This window comes from Erinaceus europaeus, chromosome 17 (genome assembly GCF_950295315.1).
Source record: "Erinaceus europaeus chromosome 17, mEriEur2.1, whole genome shotgun sequence".
In the NCBI taxonomy this organism is placed as follows: Eukaryota; Metazoa; Chordata; class Mammalia; order Eulipotyphla; family Erinaceidae; genus Erinaceus; species Erinaceus europaeus.
Window position 1 is genome coordinate 61768117 of NC_080178.1, and position 19852 is coordinate 61787968.

General features: G+C 40.7%; 1 protein-coding gene across 1 annotated transcript in view; it reads left to right on the top strand.

The window, feature by feature from the left end:
- Nucleotides 1–19852, top strand: part of MAP6 (microtubule associated protein 6) — an 84479-nt gene that overhangs the window by 48711 nt on the left and 15916 nt on the right. The gene's annotated exons all lie outside the window — the stretch shown is intronic.

Sequence of the window (19852 nt, forward strand, 5' to 3'; positions counted from 1 at the left end):
CATGGAAAACCCAGGGTACCAGTGAAAGCAGGGCTCACCTCTATGCAGGAGGTTGAGAGAATCAGAAAAAGGATACTCCAGCTGGATTTTTTGTTGCTGTTGTTGATTTAATTATGATCGGCAAGTCTGTTGGATAAGAGGGGGTACAATTCTACACAATTTCCACCACCAGAGTTCTGCATCCCATCTCCTCTATTGGAAGCTTTCCTATTCTTTATACCTCTGGGAGTATGAACCCAGGATTATTAGGGTGCAGAAGGTGGAAGGTCTGGCTTTTATAATTGCTTCTCCACTGGATATGGGCATTGGCAGGTCAATCCATAATCCCAGCTTGTTTCTGTCTTTCCCTAGTGAAGCAGGGCTCTGGAGAGGTAGGGTTCCAGGACACATTGGTGAGGTTATGTGCCCAGGGAAGTCAGGTTGGCAACATGGTAGCATCTGCAACTTGGTGGCTGAGAAGCATTAAGATATAAAGCAGGGGAGTCGAGTGGTAGCTCAGCGGGTTAAGCGCAGGTGGCGCAAAGCGCAAGGACCAGCATAAGGCTCCCGGTTCGAGCCCCCGGCTCCCCACCTGCAGGGGAGTTGCTTCATAGGCAGTGAAGCAGGTCTGCAGCTGTCTATCTTTCTCTCCCACTCTCTGTCTTCCCCTCCTCTCTTCATTTCTCTCTGTCCTATCCAACAACAATGACATCAGTAACAACAACAATAAGAACTACAACAACAATAAAACAAGAGCAATAAAAGAGAAAATAAATAAAATTTTAAAAATTAAAAAAAAGATATAAAGCAGAACAAATTGTTTAATAAACAGGAACCTAAAGGTAAGAATATAGCAGATGAGATTTGGGGTCTTCATTTTGGAAAAAGCTAGTAGGTCTATTTTAGGTATATTACAAGGAGCCTATGACTACTGTTTTTTTTTTTTTTCACCTCTCCTAATAGCTTTCGTATTCTTTTTTTTTTATAATTTATTTCTTTATTGGGGAATTAATGTTTTACATTCAACAGTAAATACAATAGTTTTTACATACATAACATTCCCCAGATTCCCATTTAACAATACAACCCCCACTATGTCATTCATCATCTTTCATGGACCTGTATTCTCCCCACCCACCCACCCCAGTCTTTTACTTTGGTGCAATATGCCAATTCCATTTCAGGTTCTACTTGTGCTTTCTTTTCTAATCTTGTTTTTCAACTTCTGCCTGAGAGTGAGATCATCCCATATTCATCCTTCTGTTTCTGACTTATTTCACTCAACATGATTTTTTCAAGGTCCATCCAAGATCGGCTGAAAATGGTGAAGTCACCATTTTTTACAGCTGAGTAGTATTCCATTGTGTATATATACCACACTTGCTCAGCCACTCATCTGTTGTTGGACACCTGGGCTGCTTCCAGGTTTTGGCTATTACAAATTATGCTGCCAAGAACATATGTCTACACAGATCTTTTTGGATGGATGTGTTGGGTTCCTTAGGATATATCCCCAGGAGAGGAATTGCAGGGTCATAGGGTAGGTCCATTTCTAGCCTTCTGAGAGTTCTCCAGACTGTTCTCCACAGAGGTTGGACCAATTGACATTCCCACCAGCAGTGCAGGAGGGTTCCTTTGACCCCACACCCTCTCCAGCATTTGCTGCTGTTACCTTTTCTGATGTAGGACATTCTCACAGGAGTGAAGTGATATCTCATTGTTGTCTTGGTTTGCATTTCTCTGACAATCAGAGACTTGGAGCATTTCTTCATGTGTTTCTCAGCCTTTTGGATCTCTTCTGTGGTGAATATTCTGTCCAAGTTCCCCCCCCCCATTTTTGGATGGGGTTATTTGTTGTCTTGTTGTTGAGTCTGGCAAGCTCTTTATATATGTTAGTTATTAAACCCTTATCTGATGTATGGCATGTAAAGATCTTCTCTCATTCTGTGAGGGGTCTCTTAGTATGGGTAGTGGTTTCTTTTGCTGTGAAGAAGCTTTTTAATTTGATGTAGTCCCATAGGTTTATACTTGCCATAGTCTTCTTTGTAATTGGATTCGTTTCATTGAAAATGTCTTTAAAATTTATGTGGAAAAAAGTTCTGCCAATATTTTCCTCTAAGTATTTGATAGTTTGTGGTCTAACATCCAAGTCCTTGATCCACTTGGAATTTATTTTTGTATTTGGTGAAATACAGTGATTCAGTTTCATTCTTCTGCATGTTTCAACCCATTGTTTCCAACACCATTTGTTGAAGAGACTCTGCTTTCCCCATGTAATAGTCTGGGCCCCTTTGTCAAAGATTAGATGTCCATAGGTGTGGGGTCTCATTTCTGGGCTCTCAATTCTATTCCACTGGTCAGTGTGTCTATTCATGTTCCAGTACCAAGCAGTTTTGATGACAATGGCTCTATAATACAGTTTGAGATCTGGGAGTGTGATGCCTCCAGTTCTGTTCTTTTTTCTCAAGATTGTTTTGGCAATTCTAGGTCTTTTCTGGTTCCAGATAAACATTTGTAGCATTTTTTCTATTCTCCTAAAAAATGTGCTTGAGATCTTGATGGGGATAGCATTAAATTTGTAGATGGCTCTGGGTAATATATTCATTTTGATGATGTTAATTCTTCCAACCCATGAACATGGAATATCTTTCCACTTCTTTGTATCTTTTTCAAATTCTTTGAGTAGTGACTCATAATTTTCAGTATACAAGTCTTTCACTTCTTTGGTTAGGTTTACTCCTAGATATTTTATTGTTTTTGTTGCTATAGTAAAAGGAACTGATTTCTGGATTTCAATTTCTTCTAACTTAGTGTTTGCATAGAGGAATGCCACTGACTTTTGAATGTTAATTTTATAGCCCGACACCTTACTGTATTGCCTGATGATTTCCAAAAGCTTCTTGCTGGATTCCTTAGGTTTTTCCATGTATACTATCATGTCATCTGCAAATAAGGACAGTTTGACTTCTTTTCTTCCAATCTGTATGCCTTTAATTCCTTGCTGCTGCCTGATTGCTATGGCAAGAACTTCCAACACTATGTTGAATAGTAATGGTGATAGTGGGCAGCCCTGTCTAGTACCTGATCTGAGGGGAAATGCTTCCAGTTTTTCACCATTGAGTATGATGTTGGCTGTAGGTTTGCTATATAGACTCCACTATCTTCAGGAATTTTCCATCTATTCCCATTTTTTGTAGTGTTTTGATCATAAAGGGATGTTGGATTTTGTCAAAGACTTTCTCTGTGTCTATTGATATGACCATGTGATTTTTTGGTCTTGCTTTTGTTGATGTGGTGGATCACATTGATTTATGTATATTAAACCAACCTTGCATGCCTGGGATAAAACCCACTTGGTCATGATGAACAATCTTTTTGATATACTGCTGTATCCAGTTGGCTAGAATTTTGTTCAATATTTTCGCACCTATGTTCATCAGAGATATTGGTCTGTAGTTTTCTTTTTTGGTTGTGTCCCTGTCTGCTTTTGGTATCAGGGTGATGTTGGCTTCATAGAAGCTGGCAGGGAGTATTCCAGTGTCTTCAATCTTCTGGAAGACTTTTAAAAGTAGAGGTATTAGTTCTTCTTTGAAGGTTTTGTAGAATTCATTTGTAAAACCATATGGTCCATGACTTTTATTTTTGGGAAGATTTTTGATAACTTTTTCAATTTCATTAGCTGTGATGGGCCTGTTCATGTTATCCACTTCCTCTTTACCTAGTTTTGGAAGTTGGTAGGTATCTAGGAAATCGTCCATTTCTTCCAGGTTCTCTAGCTTGGTGGCATATAGTTGTTCATAGAAGCCTCGCATGATATGTTGAATTTCTGCGGTGTCTGTTGTGATATCTCCTCTTTCATTTACTATCCGTTTTATTTGGGTCTTCTCTCTTTTTTGTTTTGTGAGTCTGGCTAAAGGTTTGTCGATTTTGTTTACTCTTTCGAAGAACCAACATTTACTTTCATTGATCTTTTGTATGGTTTTCCTATTCTCAATGTTATTTATTTCTGCCCTAACTTTAGTGATTTCTGTCCTTCTGGTTGCTTTAGGATTCCTTTGTTGTTCTTCTTCTAGGTCTTTAAGATGTGCAGTCAGGCTGTTTATTTGTGCTTTTTCTTGTTTCCTAATGTGTGCTTGTATAGCTATGAACTTCCCTCTTAGGACTGCTTTAGCTGTGTCCCAAATATTTTGATAGCTTGTGTCTTCATTTTCATTGAACTCTCGAAACATTTTGATTTCTTCCTTGATTTCCTCTTTGACCCAGAAGTTGTTAAAAAGTGTACTGTTGAGCTTCCACATTTTGGCACTGTTACTAATCTTTTGTTGATTGTTAAGTGTTAGTTTAATTTCACTGTGGTCTGAGAAGATGCTTGGGATGATTTCAATGCTCTTGAATTGGCTGATGCTGTCTTTGTGGCCTAACATATGGTCTATCCTTGAGAATGACCCATGTGGATTTGAGTCAAATGTGTATTCCAGTTTCTTGGGATGAATGACTCTGAAAATGTCCAATAGTTCTAGTTTATCTATCTCTTCATTTAACTCCCTTATGTCTTTACTGATTTTCTTCCTAGATGATCTGTCAAGTTGAGAGAGTGGGGTGTTGAAGTCCCCTACTATGACTGTGTTACTGTTAATATATTGCTGTAGCTCTTTCAGTAGAAGTTTGATGTATTTAGATGGCTTCTCATTGGGTGCATAGATGTTAATAATTGTTAAGTCCTCTTGATTGACTGATCCTCTGAGCATTAAGTAGTGTCCATTCCTATCTTTTTTAATCTTATCTATTTTAAAGTCTATCATGTCAGATATGAGAATAGCTGCTCCTGCCCTTTTTTGTGGGCCATTGGCTTGTATGATAGTTTTCCATCCTTTCACTTTAAGTCTGTATTTGTCTTGTTGAGTTAGGTGGGTTTCCTGTAGACAACATATTGTTGGGTTGTGTTTTCTGATCCATCTTCCTACTCTGTGTCTTTTAATAGGTGAATTCAGGCCATTGACATTTATTGATATCAAAGATTGAAGATATTTTAACGCCATTCTGTAAACTCCATAGATCTGATCTGGGGCCCAATTCAGCACAGGAGCCTGTGTAACCTCTGCATCCCTGTTGGTCTGAGCTCACATTCCATGATCATAGCTAGGAACATTCTTTTTTTTAAATATATTTTTTAAGGCTTTATTTATTTATGAGAAAGATAAGAGGAGAGAGAAAGGACCAGACATCACTCTGGCACATGTGCTGCCGGGGATTGAACTTGGGACCTCCTGCCTGAGAGTCCAAAGCTTTACCACCGCGCCACCTCCCAGACCACAGCTAGGAACATTCTAAGCTGCACTCATTTCAGGACCAGTCTTCCTCAAGTGGCAGAATATGCTGACCCTTCCGAGAGTGGGGCAGTCTCTACCATAATTGTTCCACAGTGAGGGCAAGGTCCTGTAGAGGCTCACAAGAGGGTCCACAATGCTGTTGCTGATGGAGGTGACCAGCGATGGTAAAGAGAGAGGGATCCCAAAACCCTAAAAAATTCACTGCTCCAAGGGCTGGGTGGTGGCACAATGGCTTGGGTGCACATGTTACAGTGTGCAAGCACCCAGGTTCAAGTCTCTGGTTCCCACCTGCAGAGGGAGAGTTTCACAAGTGGTGAAGTAGGGCTGCAGGTGTCTCTCTGTTTCTCTTCCTCTCTATCATCCCCCCCCCCCTCAATTTCTGGCTGTCTCTATCCAATAAATAAAGATAATTCTCCCACTTCCCCGGGCTCTGCCCCACTAGTGAAGAGAGAGACAGGCTGGGAGTATGAATTGACCTGTTAACACCCATGTTCATCAGGGAAGCAATTACAGAAGCCAGACTTCCCACCTTCTACACCCCATGATGACCCTGGGTCTATACTTTCAGAGGGATAAAGACTAGGAAAGCTATCAGGAGAAGGAATGGGATATGGAGTTCTGGTGGTGGGAATTGTGTGGAATTGTACCCCTCTTATCATATAGTCTTGTCAGTGTTTCCATTTTATAAATAAAAATTTTTTAAATTAAGAAAATGATTTTAAAAAAGGAGGTTGGTCAGTAGGCAGTGGCTTAAGCACACATGACTCAGTGAAGCATAGCCATGGCTCAGTGAAGATCAGCGTACGGATCCCAGGTCCAGTCCCCGGCTCCCCACCTGCAGGGATGTCGCTCCATACACAGTAAAGCAAGTCTACGGGTGTCTCTTTCTCTCCCCCCCACTCTGCCTTCCCCTCCTCTCTCCATTTCTCTCTGTCCTATCCAACAACAATGACATCAATAACAACAATAGTAATAGCCACAACAATGATAAAACAACAAGGGCAACAAAAGGGGGGGAAATCCTCCAGGAGCAGTAGATTCATAGTGTAGGCACCCAGCCCCAGCAATAACCCTGGAGGCAAAAAAAAAAAAATGTTTCCAGCAGCCATCTTTTTTTGACAAGACAGTGAGAAATTGGGAGAAAAATGGGAGATAGAAAGAAAGACACCTACATCATTGCATTACTGCTTCTGGAGCTTACCCCTGCAGGTGGGGGTCAGGGGCTTGAACCTGGGTCCTGGTGTATGGTAGTGTGTGTGCTGGGCTTTATTCTTGCTGTGTTTTCATTATTTCAGTGAGCTTGTAGTGGTATCTCACTATGACTTTAATTTGTGTCTCCCTGATAATTAGTGGTGTGAACTGTCTAGTCATGCACTTATTTGCCGTGTGTGTGTGTGTGTGTGTGTATTAGTCAAGAATCTATTAATATTTTCCTCGTGTTTAGATGAGTGAGTGCATTCAGGGTGGTAGGTCCATAGATTTACATTTTTAAAAAATTTAAAAAATATTTATTTTTTTTTCCTTCTGTTGCCCTTGTTATCGTTTTTATTTTTTAACTTTTATTTATTTATTTATTTATTTATTTCCTTTTGCTGTCCTTGTTTTTTTATTGTTGTTGTAGTTTTTATTGTTGTTGTTAATGATGTTGTCATTGTCAGGACAGAGAGAAATGGAGAGAGGAGGGGAAGACAGAGAGGGGAAGAGAAAGACACCTGCAGACCTGCTTCACTGCCTGTGAAGTGACTCCCCTGCAGGTGGGGAGCCAGGACTCGAACCCGGGTTTTTAAGCGCAGGGGGAGCCGGGGACTCGAACCCGGGTTTTTAAGCCAGCCCTTGTGCTTCGCGTCACGTGCGCTTAACCCACTGTGCTACTGCCCGACTCCCCATAGATTTGCATTTTTAAGTTGGTTGGTTTATCTTAAGATATTTTTGTATTCTGAATGCAAATCATTCGTCACATGTATCTTTGCAAATATTTTCTCAGACTTGTGCTTTTTGTAAATATTTTTATTAATGATTTAATAGTGATTTACAAGATTGTAAGATTACATGGAAATAGTTCTATAATCTTCCTTATTTCAATTATATCTTTCCTAGAGCGAGATTCTTTATTTTGATGAACTTGTATTTATCTTTTATTGTTTTGGGGTTTTGTGTCATATCTAAGATGTTTTTGTCTACTCTAGAGATCACAAAAATTTTTTCTGAGTCTAAATTTCTTTTAGAAGTTGTGTGGTTTTAAATTTACATTTAGGTCTATAGTTTATTTCTGATTGGTGTGTGTGTGTGTGTGTGTGTGTGTGTGTGTGTGTGTGTTCATTGTAAGATAATGGTTGATAATTGCTTTCTTCTCATTGGGAGAACTAGTTCCGCCCCACACATACCCCACACCATTTATTGAAAAAACTATTCTATTCTTTACTCCATTTGATTGCCTTAGCACATTTGCCAAAAATAAGTTAATTATATATGTAAGCTGTAAGATTGTGGTAAATATTTAACAATTAACTCCTCTGGAAAAAAGAGGAAGAAGTTGATTTGTAGTGTTATCCCGTTTCCCTAACTGAATACTTGTGCATGACTGATTTCAAGCTACTAGTAGCTTAGTAATCAGTTTACCAAATTTCTGAAAATCATCATCTCTGTGAACTAGTATAAGTCACTTCAAAATGCAACTGCATGCTAAGATCTAGTTCTAGACGTTCATTTTGTTTTTAGATCGGTGGCTCTTTTTATAACAGTAACATTTGATTGCTGTGGCTTTATAATAAGTTTTTAAATCAGATAGTGTGAATCTTCAGACTTTATTTTGACACTTCCAGATCTCTCCTATTTCCATATAAATTTTAAGATCACTTGTTATTTACTACCAAAAAAATTTTACTTGGACTTTTATAAGGATTGCTTCTAATTTATAGATAAATGTCTAGAATTGCCATCCTAACAATAATGAATCTTCTAATTCATGAGCATAGTAAATATCTCTTTATATAGGTCTTCAGTTTCAGCAGTATGATTTTCAGTGTACAAGCACTGAGCTTTTTTTGTTAAATTGACTCCTAAGTACTTTTATACTTTCTGATGATGTTGTAACTGTATTTTTAAATTATCTCACTATCTCTAACTAGTCTCTAAAATATGACTAATTTTTGTATATTGACCAGATATACAGTAGTAATGCTAAACTCATCATTTATTCTTATAATTTTGGTTAATTCCTCTGTTTTATAAATGCCAGATAATGTTACATACCAATAATGATAATTTTCTCTGATCTGTTGGCCTTTAATCTCTTTACCTTCCTTTACTGTACTATGCCTTCCATTAAAATGTTAATTGGAAGTGATGGGAGTAGACGTCCTTGCTTTGTTCCTGACTATAGAGAGAAAAAATTCTAGCTTTTACCATTGAGTATGCTATTAGTTATAGGTTTTGATAGCTGTCCTTTATTACGTTGAATAAGTTTCCTTCTATCCCTAATTTGCTGAGGTTTTTTGTTTTTTGGTTTTCTTTTTAATGATGAAAATATATTAAATTTTATCAAATTATTTTTTTCTATGTCTAGTGAAATGGTTATATTTTCTGTCCTTTATTCTGTTAACATGGTGTGTTACATTAATTGATTTTAGCTTAAGTCTCACTTTCATAGGATAAACCTCACTTGTTTAAATTTTTTTACCTTGCATCCTTCAGAGTACTGCTCAGCTCTGGTATATGGTGGTGTGAGGAATTGAACCTGGGGCCTTGGAGCCTCCCACTGGCATCAGTCTTTTTTGCATAACCACTATGTTATCTCCCCCACACTTTAAAAATTTTTTATGTTGCTAGATTTGATTGATAATTTAAAGGTTTTCATATCTGTATTCATGAGATTACCTATATACTCAAGAGAGATATTGGCCATTGTTTTTTTCTTTTCTTTTTTATTTATAAAAAGGAAACATTGACTAAACCATAGGATAAGAGGGGTACAACTCCACACAATTCCCATCACCAGAACTGTGTATCCCACCCGCTCCCCTGATAGCTCTCCTATTCTTAACCCTCTGGGAGTATGGGCCCAAGGTCATTGTGGGATGCAGAAGGTGGAAGGTCTGGCTTCTGTAATTGCTTCCCTGCTGAACATGGGTGTTGACAGGTTGATCCATACTCCTAGTCTGTCTCGCTGTTTCCCTAGTGGGGAAGGGCTCTGGGGAAGTGGAGCTCCAGGACACATTGGTGGGGTTGTCTGTCCAGGGAAGTCTGGTTGGTATCCTGCTAGCATCTGGAACCCGGTAGTTGAAAAGAGACTTAACATACAAAGCCAAACAAATTGTGGACCAATCATGGACCAAAAGGCTGGAATAGTGTAGATGAAGAGTTGGGGGGGTCCTCCATTTTGTAGATAGCTAGTAGGCATATTTTAGTTATATTCCAAAGGACCAATGGTGGCTATACTAGTTTTTTTTTCTTTTTTTCTTTTTTTTACCCTGAGCCTGACATCTGATATGCAGGTGGATCCATGTTATTGTCTGGGGAGATGATGTTATGGCTGGAAAAAGGACCAGAAAGATGGATCAGGGAGGAGAGTAGCTCCCTAATATGGGAAAGGGGTATAAATATTGTTGAGTGTAACCCCACCGATTTGATGTGATCTGGGCCCCATATTCAGTTTAGGAGCCTGTGTGACCTCTGCATCCCTCTAGATCTGAGCTCACATTCTGTGGTTATGACTGGGAACATTCCAAGCTGCCCCAATATCAACCCATCTTCCTCAGGTGTAGCACAGACTATGTTATCCATCTTCCCTTCAGAGGATGGAACATTCTTTACCATTGTTGATCCAGGTTGAGGGCAAGGTCCTATGGGGGCCCACAAAGGGGTCTACTGTGTTGTTCTTGATAGAAATGACCGGTAATAATGGAGAGAGGGATTTATTCGAGGTCTAGGCCCATCATGTCTGTTTGGGAGTCTCAGGACTCCCTGATTAGGGCCCCAGTTGTTGGGGTGTCCTGATAGTGACTAGAGTCATCGTTAAAGTATGCCAATTTCTTGCCCTTATTCAGCTTTTGCAGTCCTTGCTTTGATAAGGTTAGCTTTGTGCTCCAAAGAGTGAGAGAACTGTAACAAGAAGTAAGTGAAGAGGTTATCTAAGTCTAAGTAGACACTATTTCATTATGAACTTTATACTGACTCACTGCAGACTATTGTGTATTTTTGCTTTCAGGTATATATTTTGCCCTGATTTATGGATACATGTGAACATATGCTCTATCTCATGGGACCTGGTCTATATTTAGGTTTTGGGACTTTGTTAGGAAGTGAACCTCCTGGAATGAAATTAGCGAATACCATGAAAGAAAAGTTCTCACCTGAGTAATGAGGCTGAAGGTTGATATTTCATGCCTGACGTCTCTGGACACAGTCTGAAGTGAAGCATGCTGAGGTGGTACTCGTTGTGTTGATTAGTTTGGGATCAGTGGATGCAATATCATTTAGTATGAATTGAGAGAAGCATGCAGGAAAATGAGCTCCACCCTAGAGGTTCCAGGACTGGGGGAAATATAGGTTCTATAGAGGAAGCAGGAGGTTCCTGCTGTCTTAGGGTTTAAGAAGGCAATAGATAGTTATTGCTATAATCACATTAGTTGGCAATTGGGTTAACTTTGAAATATCCCTTTGTTAGGATTTGCTGTATCATACACAACATCACCATAATTTATGTCCTTTGACATTATTTGTATATAGCTGAGCAACTGTGTTTTTTTCTTATGATATCTTTGACTGGGATGCTATCATTATTGTCTAGTAAATTTCATGCAGGTTGTAACGGGTCTCAGGCATCATTACCTATAGAACAAGGGACCTGACTGACCATCACTGCCAACAGGAACCCATGTCTGATCTTTCTATGTAAAGGAAAAGGAGGATTCTTTTCCACTTATTCTCTATTCACATTAGATCAAAACTGTCTTTACATGCTGATATGTTTTGCTGAAGAATGTTCTCTTCTCATGTTGGAAAACCATCATCAGCACACTAAGTATGATGTGCTTACTGGACATGAATGGCTAAGAAGGACATTCCTAAATTATTAGAATGCTGATATTCTCTGTAAGAGTGCCCTATCTTCTTTTCACACAAAAGAAGCAAAAAGATAGATGCTGACAAATCCATATATGTGTAGACTTGACTGTGTCAGTTCTGACCTGAAAGAACCAAACTCTGCTCGCCTCCAAAAGGAGATAAAAACTTCTCTAGGCTCCCTCTCACTCTCCAGATTCAGGGATGCTCTTTCCTTGTTAAGTCAGAGTCTACTTCCTTTAACCAGCTCCTGACAATTGGCAGCCGACAGTACTCACTGACAGCCTTCCTCAGGGTTCAGGATGAAGTCTGCTTCCATTCTTCAAGAACACTTTAATATAGCAAATGCAGATAAAGTTTTTGAACGGAGACTTAATATGTTTCCATGACAACATAAATTGCCTCTGAAAATCTGTGGGACGATATTAGACCATTAAGACTTGAAAGCAAGTGCTTTCTTTCTTCATAAAGCAACCGAGGAACATTATTGAAAATGTTGTTGCCAAGAGGACGACGGATTGAATGTTATTTCCTGAGGACTTAAATATATAATGGTTAAGTCTAGAATTTATGGACAGAGAAATGAAATTTACAGATGATCATGGGTGGTAATAATCTATTAGTCTCAGTCCCTGCATTTGTCAAGAAGTGATTTGTACAGTTCACAGTGTAGGTGTTCTTCACAGCAGTAAAATTATTGCATATACAATTTTATTGCACTTTTTCTTCTAAACATCAGACCTTTTCAAATTAAAAAGAAAACAGCAGGCTCTATTATTTTCATCTGAAACACTTTCTTTCCAAGGCCAACCCCCTGCCATTATCCTGACACCTCCTCCTCCCCTTCTCTGGGACCCAACTTCGTCAATCACTCAGCTCTTGCCTGTCTCCTCTCTCCCTCTATAATTGCTCTTTCAGTATCTTATCTTGAGTCACTGCAAGTAAATGTGCTTGACCTGGGACAAAGCCTAAAGCTGTGAACATCTCTGTGTAGTGGATCCTCAGCTTTGGAGGTTCAATTAATTGGGCATTCATTGAATAGTATTTTGTTCAAGAGCATGAAATGTATTCAGAAATAACCCTGACCTGGAAGCTGCTGGTCAAATTCTGCCCACTCAGGGCACCAGAATGTTGACTGCAGTGGTCGACCAGAGAATAATAGCTGGATGGATATTTGATAGTCTGTGTAATTGTTTTGCTCTCTGCACCAGACTACAAGGTCAGCCCAGGCAGGAGCTACAGCTGCCTGTCCACACTGCATTTCTAGCTCCGTGCTTGGAATGCAGAAGACACTTGATCTTTTTTTTTTTTTCCTAGAACAAGCAACTCTATAAAAAAAGCAAATGTGTTAATTATGCAGTTATATCCCATAGGCTTTGTGAATCTGACATAAATGTTTGGGTCCTCTCTTGACTACTCCAGCCCCATGTGAACTCCACATGAATTCTGTGAAGTGGATAGACCTAGTGTAAATGCTTTCCTGGTGAGTTCACTGAGGTTCAGAGCAGGCATGAGACTTAAATCAAGGAAGAGTTCAAGCTGGATGCAACCTAGGCCCCCATACTCCTAACCTTGCTAGCATCCATGTGCACTTCCCTGAGTCCTGTGCATGCTCTGTGTTCTGAGACTCCTTTGAGCTCCTGTGTTTCTTTCTGCTCCTGGCAGGTGCTCCTGTGGCAGGTGCATCTTCCAGCTTTCTGGTATGAGAGACTTTTCTACATTCTACTGAGAATTGTGAAATGTTTGTCCTCAGTTAATAGCCATTGGACCGTACTCTGTTCCCCAGACACCAAAGCTCTGCTGGGAGCCTGGACTTCCTGTGCCATATTGACCAGAGCTGACATCAAGCCTGGGTGTGTTACGCTCCTGGCAAGGAGAAGAATGATTTCTGATTGGGCCTGTACTAGAATCTGTTGTTGGTTGACAAATTACTTGAAATCTAGCAACTTAAACCAACAAACACTTTTGATCATGTATAGTTACAAAGGGTCAGAGAGTCAGCCATGGCTTAGCTGGGTGCTTCCAACTCTGAGCCTCTCAGGTCATCTGAGTGCTTGTCTGGGACCAAGGTGGCTTCATCATGTGGCTCACGGCAGAAGACCTCAGATCCTTGCACTCACTCATCTCCACAGGGACACTCTAAATGCCATCATAATGTTGTCCTCAAAGTGAGTGATCAAGGGGGAGTAAGGTAGAGTCATCAATTTCTTTAATGATCTAGCAGAATTTACATACCATTCCTTCCATCGTGTCCACCACCAACCCCAGCACACACATACCTTTGCAATGCTGGGGGATGAACCAGGAATCTTGATATGATACTACTGAGCAGCCTCCCTGGGAAGTTTTCTTTTTTTATTTTATTTATTTATTTTCTCTTTTGTTGCCCTTGTTTTATTGTTATTGTTATTGATGTCATCGTTGTTGGATAGGACAGAGAGAAATGGAGAGAGATGGGGAAGGCAGAGAAGGGGAGAGAAAGATAGACACCTGCAGACCTGCTTCACCACCTGTGAAGCGACTCCCCTGCAGGTGGGGTGGGAAGTTTTCTTATTTTTTATTTGAAAGAGAGAGAGAAGAAAGACACCACAAAATTGCTTCACCATCTGTGGTGCTCCCTCAGAACTGTCCATGGTGTTCGCATGTGTTCCCAGGGCTCAAGCCCAGGGTCTCCTCACACATACATATATTCTAGCAGGTTGGCTATGTCCCAGTCCACCCTTCACTATATACACTCTTCTGAGAACAAGTTACTCTGTCCAATCACATAAGAGTGTATATGGGGGGGGGGGCGTTAAACCCCACCAAGGAAATCTTAGCTTGTGACATAGTGTGAGAAGTAAGATAGATGTTAGACACAGTGAGATGCTTGTAGAGTAGTTGCCTGACCCCTCCCTAGTTGTTTACAGGGGCAAGATGGAGGCTACCTTGCAAACCACCATCCTAACAGACCTGGGCATGGCGAAGATTACACAGATGCAGAAGGACCATCCCCACTCTTAATGTCTGCACAGTTTAGAAGGGAAGAAAGCTAGTGACACCAGAAACCATCCCACTGTCAGGTGGAGTGCAGCATGGAGAGAGGAAGGTCAGAGAAGCACAGGCCTGAGTCAGCAGCAGGCCTAAGGGGAGCAATGGGGGCTGGTGTGGAAGGTCAGATAGGATTTCAATAACCATCAGGTGCAGAGAGAATAGCATGCCAGGAATAGGAACAGCATAGACAAAGAAAGTCTCAATGCTGCAAAGTGGAGTATGTGTTTGGGGAAGGACAGTGTGGGGTTGCCATAAGCAAAACTGGTGGCACATACAGCGCAGGATTACGTGAGAATGACATCAGGTGGTTATTTAAAGAGCTCTGTGCAGTTCCTGGAGCTCCGAAAGTGGTCACTAAATGGTGATGTGAATGAAGACAAAGAAACAAGGTAGAGCCACCGTGGGACTCAGAGCATGTGGGAACTGGGAGACTTGGCTCAGACTGTCTTGCAGGAAACATGACTGACTTACTTGGCAGTTCTCTGTGGGGACTGTGTGCTGGCTAAGTCAGGTGTAAGGAATGGGGTCCAGAATTCTTGTGCTGTGGCCCAGGAAGAAGGGGGCCTGAGTGACCATATGGGGTGGAGCAGAGAGCCTGGACAGGAGGATATGAAAGTAGAGTAATCCTTTAAAAACTTTGCTGGTGACTGGGGAGGTGGCTACCCAGTTCATTGAGTTTATTCCTTGCATTAGAGAGGTCCTGGTTTTGATCCCTGACACTACATATGCCAGAGTAGCATCTGGTCTCTGCCCACCCCCAAAATTAGTAAATGTAAAATTTAAAGTTAAAAAACAGAACTTTCCTTATTCGCATGGTCCAAAAAATGTTTGGTTTACCATAACCACCCCTCCCACCCGCAGCTGTCCCATACATATCTGGGGTAGCTTCACTCAATAGGAGCCTAACACTCTCTTCTGTACATCAAGGGAAGTGAATGTTTTATGAAAGTCCTTGAGACATCAAATTTTTGCTTTAGGAATAAAAACTCTTTCCAAGGACTTAAACATTTGTAGTAGGTGGGTTGGTTTTAGCAACGATAGAAGCACCAGGTTTAAGACGTCTTCATAAATGTATGAACTAGAAAGAATGAATGCCTAATTTTCTTTAACTCTCTAGTTTTTAGAGGGGAGGGGTGGAGAAAGTAATTGTTTTGCTCTATGCTAAAGAGGATGTCAGGGAAACACTGATTAAAAACAGAGCTCAGTGGTCCGGGAGGTGGTGCAGTGGATAAAGCATCATGACGTCCTGAGTTGAATCCCTGGCAGCACATCTACCAGAGTGATGTCTGGTTCTTTCTCTCTCCTCCTATGTTTATCATTAATAAATAAATAAATCTTTAAAAAAAAAACCAGAGCTCAGTCCTTGATGAAGAGGGACTCCATTGGTAATGGGGAAAGTTGCAGGGAGCAAGCTCAAGAACACACCATCATTTTACTATGCTCTGCACCAAAATAAAGTAGAAGCAATAACAACAGGGACATTTTCAGTCCTCCAAGGAACAAGCCCCTGCCTTCTCTCAGCAGGGCAAGAAGGAGGAGGAATCTAAGCTGGCCTGAGTTAAGTCTTGTTTCCATTGAATGCCAAATCCTATGAAGAATGCAAGGAAGCTATGGAGTATGGCTCTGTGTGGTGGCCTGGGTGAGGAAAAGACCTGGTAGCATCACTGGGAGAGGGGTCTTCACCTCATCTGTAATTTCACATTAGGGATGCTAAAAGATATTATTAAGAAAGTTCCAAAATATAGGGACCAGGTAGGCATCTTAGCTGTGGAGTTCACACTTTGCATATGCAAGGCCCTAGGCTTCATTCCCAACACTAAATGAAAATGAGAAAGACAAAAACAAATTGAATACCATCATGGGGAGGGGATGGAAAAATAAGTCTTGATGCTAGAACAGATGAGTACCATTAATAGAATCAAGAGGATCTCAGACGTCATCCCAAATCACCTTCTCCCAGTGGACTTGTCTTGGTGAGTAGCACTGCCACCTATAAACCAAAGTCCTGGTAGATTCTTCCCTGACCTTAACTCCCCATGGTGAAACAAATTTTATTAAATAATATTTGTTCATTCATCTCATGTGAAAGAGGGAGAAAGACCAGAGCACCACTTTGGCATAAATGGAACCAGGGATCAAACCTATGGCCTCACACATGCACATTCTGCATGCTATCTGCTGAGTCATTTTCCCAGTCTCGTACATTTTTTTCTCAAGTCCTGCTCATTCTTCCTTCTTGACTTGGGGCACTGCTCTCTGTCTCCATTGACATGATCCTGGGTCAGCTCTTCTTTTCCTCCTGACTCAATGAGTGGTCAACTGCCCTGCCTTCCACCCTACCCTTCTGTCCAACATTCACACCACTGCCAAAGCTCTCATCCTCCAAACAAGTCTGGCAGTAGGAGTCAACAGCAGACTTCAACTTTTCTGTAAGCCATGTTGTAAATAACTGAACTATCATCAGGCCTTATTCTTCCGTTGATAGAGTAGCATATAGTTAGCTTAATTCTAATGGGCTTTAGGATTTTTAAAATAGAAGATTATCACTGGCTTCAACTTGAACTTATAACAAGAGATTAAGACTGTCCTTTGAAGTTTTGAATCTAGGAACTGATTTCTCATTAGCTATGGAAGCCTTACATGACTTTTTCCAGTATGACTGTTTTTTTAATAAATTTATTTATTTTCCCTTTTGTTGCCCTTGTTGTTGTAGTTAGTATTATTGTTACTGATGTCGTCATTGTTATATAGGACAGAGAGAAATGGAGAGAGGAAGGGAAGACAGAGGGGGGAGAGAAAGATAGACACCTGCAGACCTGCTTCACCGCCTGTGAATCAACTCCCTTGCAGGTGGAGAAGACTGTTTTTATCTAAGTAGGAAATCTGGTCTTTTTTTAAAAAAAATTTATTTATTTATTCCCTTTTGTTGCCCTTGTTGTTTTATTGTTGGAGTTATTATTGTTGTTATTGATGTTGTCGTTGTTGGATAGGACAGAGAGAAATGGAGAGAGGAGGGGAAGACAGAGAGGGAGAGATAAAGACAGACACCTGCAGACCTGCTTCACCACCTGTTAAGTGACTCCCCTGCAGGTGGGGAGCCAGGGAAATCTGGTCTTTAATGTAGCTACTTTCCTCAGTTACCTTAGCTTGATCTGGATACTTGCTGCAGCTTCTACATCACTGCAGTTGGATATTTTAGCCCTAACTTCTTTGCTTAGACTAATGAACCAACTTCTGCTAGCTTCATTTTTTTTTTTCTGTAGCTTCCTCACTTCTCTCAACCTTCACAGAATTATAGAGAGCCAGAACCTTGGTCTGGATTAGGCTTTGGTTTAAAGGATTGCTGAGTTGGGTTGTTTTTTGTTTTGTTTGTTTGGTTTTTCATTTCTAAGTTTTGACAGAAAGGAGACACTTGTGTTCAGCTTTTTCAGATAAAAAAAAAGGAGACACCTGTGACTCTTCCTTCTACTTGAGAAGTTAGGAGTTATTGTAGGGTCATTAATAGACCTAGTTTCATAGTTGTTTTGTCTGTAGGAGTGTGGAGGCTTGAGGAAAGGGAGAGAGACAGAACCTCTGGTTGGTAGAGCAAACAGAACACACACACATTTGTCAGTTAAGCTTGTTGACCTACATGGTTGTGATTCAGGACTCTCCAAACAATTACAGTTTTAACCTCAAAGATCACCGATCACAGAAGTAATAATAATAGAACAATCTGAAATAGTATACACAGGACAGTTTTACACAGACAGTTGAAGAAAATGGCACGATAGATCTGCTTGATACAAGTTGCCAAAAATCTTCCATTTGGGGAAGAAAAAAAAAAAAAGCACTGCCTGTAAAAAGCAGTAAAGATCAGTAAAAGAGGATATACCTGTAGCTCATTTGTTGACAGGTGAAGAAACTGAGGCTCAGAGAAGGGAGGGACCTGGTCAGCAGCTCATTAGAAACAGTGAAAATTTGAACCTGTATATCCCCACCACTGTCTAAGCTCTTTCTACTGCCCTGTGCCTCTTGTTTAGGCATTCATCTTGGACCTTAAGAATAAGTTATTTGTGAGGGTGAAGGAGGGCACTGGAAGAATGTGACTCCACAGACAGTTACTTACTAGGTCTTCCTTTCCCACAACATGGCCTAAATGAGGCTCCTTAAAGACCTCGGGAGTCAGTGTCTGTGATGAATTTCCTGCACTTCACAAACAGAATGAACCCTTGTGGCTCTCAGAAGCAGCTACATTTATTTTATCCCATTTTGAGTATTGCTGGGTATCTTTTCTGCAGTACTGTAACAGATTAGAATCAGCTGATGAGAAACCACCAGATTGCTATGAAGAAGAAAATAGGCTTAGTGACACCCCCCAAAAAAAAAAAAATCAAAGGCAGTGTGGGGATGTCTTTTACGGTCAGCATCCAAAGCCATTTACACCAAAGGTATGAAGATTCTCCTACAGGAACACATCCTAATACAGCTCCCAATTGGGACAGCCATATCCTGTTCCTTTGGTTTTATTCATTTAAGGATCTGCAAGCATTTAGACATGTCATAATGATTGTCGTCTCAATTGATGAAGATTATTAAAGTTTTGGCACTATAAGAAGCCAGATATTATCAAAGAAAGAAACTTTGCTTAAGGATTCTGGATAACAAAGATCTTTCATGACCAAGGCTTGTGGTGTGTGTGTGGGAGGAGACACTAGTATTTGTCATCTGGCCAGGAGTCTGTCTAACACATAGTCTTATTTATCTTCCACGACTCTTCAGCCTTGCATACCAGTAAATATTAAATCATATGTGTTAAGCACATGAGTACCTCAGTGGATTTAGTCTTTGCGCCTTCTTTTCTTTCTCTTTTTTTAAATATTTAAAAAATTTTCCCTTTTGTTGCCCTTGTTGTTTTATTGTTGTAGTTACTATTGTTGTTGTTGTTGATGTCATCATTGTTGGATAGGACAGAGAGAAATGGAGAGAGGAGGGGAAGATAGAGAGGGGGAGAGAAAGACAGACACCTGCAGACCTGCTTCACCGCCTGTGAAGCGACACCCCTGCAGGTGGGGAGTCAGGGGTCGAACCGGGATCCTTACTCCGGTCCTTGTGCTTCGCGCCATGTGCGCTTCACCCGCTGCGCTACTGCTCAACCCCCTTAAGGATTTATTTTATTTATTCAATGAGAGGTGGGAGAGTGGGAAAGAGAAGCCAGGCATCAGCTTTAGTATCTGTGGTGACAGGGATCAAACTAAGGACCTTATGCTTGGACAAATGCACCACCTTCTTAGCAACCAGTTTCATTTTTGATACTGGAAAAATGAGGCCCAAGGGTTAAAGTTGTGTGACTGGTCACACAGTATAGAGCTTGGAGCCTGGGCTCTTCATCCAAGGTATTACTGCTGTTGCAGCAACCTGAATTAGCTTGGCAGTAAGGAAGACTTGTACTTATCAGTGACTCCAGT